Consider the following 6,635-nt stretch of genomic DNA (forward strand, 5'->3'; position numbering starts at 1 on the left):
CAAATTTTCCATGAGTTCGTCATCCACACCAAACATTACATGCATATACCAACCATGTTTGTCATATTAGATGAATGATTAGTTGGTCTCATTATGGTTGATACTGCTGAAATTTGGTGTAACAAGGTTCAGTATAGCAAGGGTTTACTGGCATATAAAGAAAAAACACAGTGGAAATGTTAAAGGTATGTATGGAGGAAGACTTCTAGAGGAGGTGAATATTTAATAGTACCACATTTGTGTAAATATGGTTGAATATCAGGACATTTTAATGCTGAATAGAAAAACATATGTCCATGTAATCTTCAGTAAAAATTATAATAAGAACCTCTAAATTTCCTATGGCACCTATACATTGCTTTGCAGTTACTCATCTTACACAGCCCTTCATTATTCTACTCTCAAATCAATTCCATTTAAGTCCACATTTCTAAATCCCATCACTTATGCTGTGAAAACCCTGTTTGTTTTCATTTTTCTAGAGAAAAGCATACACTACGACAACCCTGACAAAGATTTCTTCAAAGATGGAGGTGGTGGCAGATCAATGGAGAAAATGAGTATCTGTACATTTTACTAATGAAAGATTTATGGATAATGAACATTTACAACAATCCTGAAGACTCACATGAAAGACTTATAAGAAACACAAACTGAAAATGTTGCTTGACATTTTTTCATCCTTACAACTGATTAATATAGACAAAATTGACAAAGAAGTTCTCTTTATTAGGGATGGGTATCATGGTCCAAAAGAAAACAACTAGGCTCAGTTATGGCATACAATTAGGAACTTTAAATGCCAGGACTGAAAAACAAGGTTGAGGAAGTAATGATGATGATGAAAAGGCATTACGTAGATATTCTTGGATTGTCTGAAAACAGAATGAAGGGAGATGACAAAATGATACTAATTACAAAATGGTGTTCAAAGGTAGAAATGAAGACATAAGACACAATGTAGCTCTGATCATTAAAGCAGATTTAGTAGACAGAATAGAATGAAGTACATAAATGAAGGAATTATAAGTATAAGGTTAAAAATTCAATATCTGGATGACCACATAATGAAAAACGAGTTTTATAAACAGCTACAAGTTACTTGATACAGTAAATTGACTGGGCATTACATTTATTATGAGTAATCTAAATGCTCACATCAGAACAGACAGAAGATCTTACGAAAGTATTTTGGGTAACTTTGGAACTGGAGAAAGAAAAATATAGGATTTTTGCTTTTAGATTTCTGTAATAGAAACTGAATGGTGATCATAAATACCTTCTTTAAGCATAAAGAGGGGTATAAGTGGACTTGATATGCATGGAATAATAAAGCTGCTGTGTCTTGCTGCATTGCTTCTGACCTGGGTAGTGGGAAAGAGACAGGGATAATCCTTCATCTACAAGGAGCTAAGATGAGAGGGACAAATGGATAGATGGTGGTGGAATAGGAGGGGTGTGAGTGCATGATTTGGCTGCCTATGTCCCTTATATGGGAGAAGAAAAGGCCCTTGGTATATAGATAGACAGTCACAATAAAGCAAAGTGAAAGTGCAATAAGGTGTTTGTGTTTGTATAGAAGAAAAGATATGCAAATAAAAGATTCAACATATCTGGCAGACTGTCCTGCACCACAGCCCAGACAGACATGGTACATACCACTATGGATTATGTAATTACAGTGGGATTACCTAGAGGCTGGGTCAAAAGACAAAATTTCATGTCCTTTTACAGGTTGAGATGCTATTTCAGGCTAAGAAAACCTTTGATTAACATTTCTGAATATATATCTTGAAATGCTACATATTGCTGTAACAAATTATAAGATAATTAGTTTTTTCCAATAATAATATACATATGGAATAAAAAAATAAACTATGCAGCCTATTCCAGCTATCCTCTATTATGGGTAAGGTTTTAGTAACAAAAGAAAAGTACAAACAAAACAAAATGAAGTTTCAAATAATGAAACTAAAGGAAGTACTTTTATGCTTGGGAGATGTTTTAACTGGGATATAATCTATAACTAAGAATGAGATTAATATCTGATATCAAATGGCATTCATTATGAACCTGCAGCTTATTTGTTTCAATTTCTTCAAAGGTACCACACCTGAAAATGCCCATAGTAATCATAGTCTAATTCCCCAGTGATGGATGGGTAGTTAAATGGGTGTTTTTGTTTATGTTGATATGTACTTTGACTCATCTACCCCACATGGGGTATTGACAACATAAATCATAAGAAATAAAATTTTTTGGGATTTTTGTGATATTCCCACATACCAGAATCATGCAATATTCTTTTATGGTTAAAGACCAATCACTCAAAATAAGAATACTGATTGGTTTTAACATTCACTATTCCTCCATTCTGTTACCCCTCTTTACCACCTCCCTGACTCCACCTCTATTGTGATGTGGTTCTCAAGGACAGAAATGTTTATTACTCCTAACATAACACTATTACACCACCCTAAAAAGGGGGGTGGAGCCTTTGATATCAATTGACCCATCAATCTGTGGTCACAGTTCTCTCTTGCAGGAGACAAATGGCCCACAAGAAACCATCCACAGCCACCAGTTTAGCCCATTAATGAACCATCAGTTCCACAACACCATTCATGATATTGTTGAAGTGGTAGAAAATGGTTATGGGGCATGCTAACAGATTCTGACTTGTATTGGGCAGGTATCACATTGCTATCAAATTTGTGCAAAGGGTCCCGACAGCTGATCAGAAGAGGCTATGGATTGACGTCTTCCAGGAGCTTCTACAGACCATTTCCAAGGATGCAACATTCTTGTACGGGGTTACCACAGGTGATGAGAGCTGATTTTTGGCTATGTCCCTGAGACCATACAACAATCCTCCCGAATGGATAAGTCCACACTCACCACTGACCAAATAAAGCAAGGCAGGTGAAGAGCAAATTCAGTAGCATGCTTATTTCTTTCAACATTAAGAGAATTGTGTACAAACTATTTGTTCCCGCAGGTTAATTAGTCAATTCCACCTTTTACTGTAAAGTTTTGATGTAGATGTGTGAAAATGAATTTTGGCAACAAAGCAAACATCTCCCAATTGTCTTTATAATGGACTCTTAGACCAAAATCAACATCACTCTTGTCCCCAACCCATCCTTCTCACTGGACTTAGCCCCCTGTGATTTTTGTCCACACAACTGAAGATGAAGCTGAAAAGCAGGCTGTTTGAAACAGCTGAGACAATCCAAGCAGAAATACAGGTACTGCTAGACACCCTTGGCAAACATGACTTCTGGAATACATTTAAGAAATGACAGAATTGCTGGAACTGATGTGCGTGTGAAGGTGACTATCTTGACTATCTTCAGGGTGATAGTGGCCAATTGACTCAAGGCGAGTTTATTGACCTTATGGTAGCCGCAGTCCTATGAATACTGGATAGCATGTGAAATAGTTTCTTGAAATATTACAGAACAATACTGTTTCATATTTACCTAATTTTAGCAGCCTACAATTTGGTCAAACAAAAAGAAACTCAACACCCCCTCTTTGAGATCTGCCCTGAAGGCTAAGAATTACATCCATACACAAAGTCTTCAAACTAACTCCTGATTTATGGAGATACACAGCAAACATTTTACAATTTTTTTTTCAATATCATACCAGCTTCTCTTCACATGAAGACCACCATCCTTCATAAATGGTTGAACTATATTGAATGACTGAGTTAAAATGACAATGGCACGAAAATAAAGTATTTCGTTAGCATTTACAAAATCATCTGGAGAACAACATCCATACAATTCCACCAATCAATGGAAACAAATAAATCAATATCATAAAGCTGCATTCAACCTTCTTCACTCCTTGAGAGAATCTTATGAAAGCATTATGGATGAAAAATCTAGCCAGAAAATGTAGGTGGAAGAAAAAATTACATTAGTTCAATGAACTGGCAGTATCGCTGAGAAAAGTGATGAGGTGCAATCTTCACCTGGTTGAAGTGGGAAAGAAATTGACATTTGTGATGAGAGTGAAATGGCTGAGGATTTCCCTTTCAGATGCCTTTCCATCTCAATCCTCAATCAAGCCATTGTCCCTGGTCTCTCTTGTAGCACACCCATGGCTCACATGTAACTGGACCAGAACCATATATCACTCAAGGAAGAGATACTGTGATATTGTTTGGGGAGATGATAGTAGGGCAGTGTACGATGAGGTGCTCTGTGTACCCTATGTGGCCAGTTCTATTGTGCAATGGTATGGCTTAAATGTAGGGTGATGGGTTCAGTGCAGTTGTACCAGAGCTGTTCTTGTCTTTTGTGGGAAGGAGCCCTCAGTTGGGCCACCTGACTTTGATAATAATGGATGAGTAGATGGAAAGAATGAGAGGAAAAACTCAATCCATTTCCCCAGATTTCTCTTACACAGACTTACAGCCCAAAGTAATCTGGCCACAGCTCTTGTCACTCAATGATGAGATTTTGTGTTGCTCTACAGAAAGTGAAAGTAGGACAGTGCTGTAAAAGATAATTTATGTCTTCTGATTCTGTGCTGGTATTGTTTCAGTGTGGGGTGATGACCTAATTATATGTGCGCCATAGAAATTATTGCTTGTCCAGGGAGAGATATCCCTATTGGATTGATTTCTGAGGGAGTTTAACATAATACAGAACTTGGCATCTATTTAGGAGTGGTCTCATGATCAAGTGTGTATGTTTTTGCACAGAAGTATTGTGGGGGTACTGGGTAAAGGTTGTTGTAGACATTTCAAAAGAGTATTGTTAGAGTTGTTTTTATGTTATTTTTGTGGGCTGTGTGTGTGTGTGATGTTTGGGGGCACTTGCACATCAATACATGCCTATCATTCTCATGTACTTTTTTACATGGATAATTTCATCAAATGCATACATATAGAGGCTGATATCAATATGGCTCATTCCAATAAAGTTGTACAGTTGACTAAGTTCACCAACACCTGTAAATGTATAAAAACAATCTAAAAACACTACATTAAGTAAACACATACATCAATGACTGTTAACATCAACAAAGATGCATGAGAGAGGGCAAACAACGATAGGATTTGATGATCCTGATGATAATACACTAGGGGAGGACAACACAATGCATGAAGATGACATGAGGAAGGATATGAGAAAATTGACAATATATTTATGAATATAGGGATGATGCCTAAATCACTAAGGATGAGAATAAAGGCTGATCATATCACCAGGGTCATAATGAAAGTGAATCATATCACCAAAGGATAAGAGGATGAAAATTCAAATAGCAAAATTCTTAAAAAGGGCAATGAGTGATAAATGGTGTTCTGATAAGTAGCCTCTGTATGGTGTATGGCAGAATTATAATACCTATCTGTCTATCTATATACCATGGGCTTTTTCCCCCTTATAAGGGAGGTAGCCAAGTCAAAGGCACACACCCACTATCTTGTTATCATCCTTGTCTCTCCCAACCCCACTGCCTGTGTCAGAAGCAATGCAGCAAGACACAGCACATACATAGCAAGGTTGCTTCACTTATGGGACTAACCCCCTCACAATCCCCTCATGAGGAAAATGGAGAAGACAGGGAGAAATCACTTCAGGATGCATCAAAATATCATCCACACACAATCATCCTTCACTTAATCCCATCACTCCGCCCTCTCCCTTCCCTGTTCAATAGACATTCTCCTGCTCAAGGCCCTCCCTCACCCCATCCATCCATCTCATCCTTGGTCACCCCCTCAAGTTCACTTCCTCCACCTCTGCCCTTCACACCTCCCTTGCCAATCCCTCCTCACTCCCTCCCTCCATGTGTCCAAACCACCCAAATAATCAACTATCCCACTCAACAGCTCTCATTCCTCCTCCTTAGTATGAGAATGTATGAAAATGTGTGGTGAGGGAGGAAATAATTTAGAAGCAGTGAAATGCTTTTATTAGTATGAAGCTGGTGTGAGGAAAGTGACATGTCTAAGAGGGGGTTTACACGATCTAACGGTTCGTCGAATGCAGTTCGTCAAACACGTGTTTAAAGTGATGTGTGAACGTGTGGACAGGGTATTTGGTTGTCGAACACATTGGTTAAACCCCACATACCCCGTTCACACATCACTTTAAACACGTGTCTGTCGAACCGCGTTCAATGAACCGTTAGACCGTCTAAACCCCCTCTAAGGTAAATGTTGGTTTGAGGAAGAGATGAATTAGGTCATCAAGGTATAATATATGGATGAAGTCATGAAAGAAGTGATTGCAGGAAATGAGTAGGGGAGTAAAACTGGAGGTAAATGGTCATGAATGGATGATTAAGACTTGTGTGTACAGAAAATGGTGAGTGATTAAGGTATGCTAGAGAAGCAAATTGAAAGTTTACGACTCCATGAGTAAGGTTACATTGGTATCCAAGGCTGGAGGACAAAAGGTTGATGTGTAGCTGAATGAGGAGAGAATAGAACAAGAGTTTTTAAATATCTGGTAACAGACACATAGTGGAAGAACAAAAGAAAAAAATGGCCATACAGTAGGGGAGGAGAGAAGGGAGGAAGGTATTTTGGCAGCTATATGGGAAATAAAAATGTCAATGAAAGGAATGTATAAAGTAATAGTTGTGCCAAATGTTACATATGGGAGTGA

The sequence above is a fragment of the Oratosquilla oratoria genome, chromosome 23 (assembly GCF_046742065.1).
Source record: "Oratosquilla oratoria isolate Oo_2021 chromosome 23, ASM4674206v1, whole genome shotgun sequence".
In the NCBI taxonomy this organism is placed as follows: domain Eukaryota; kingdom Metazoa; phylum Arthropoda; class Malacostraca; order Stomatopoda; family Squillidae; genus Oratosquilla; species Oratosquilla oratoria.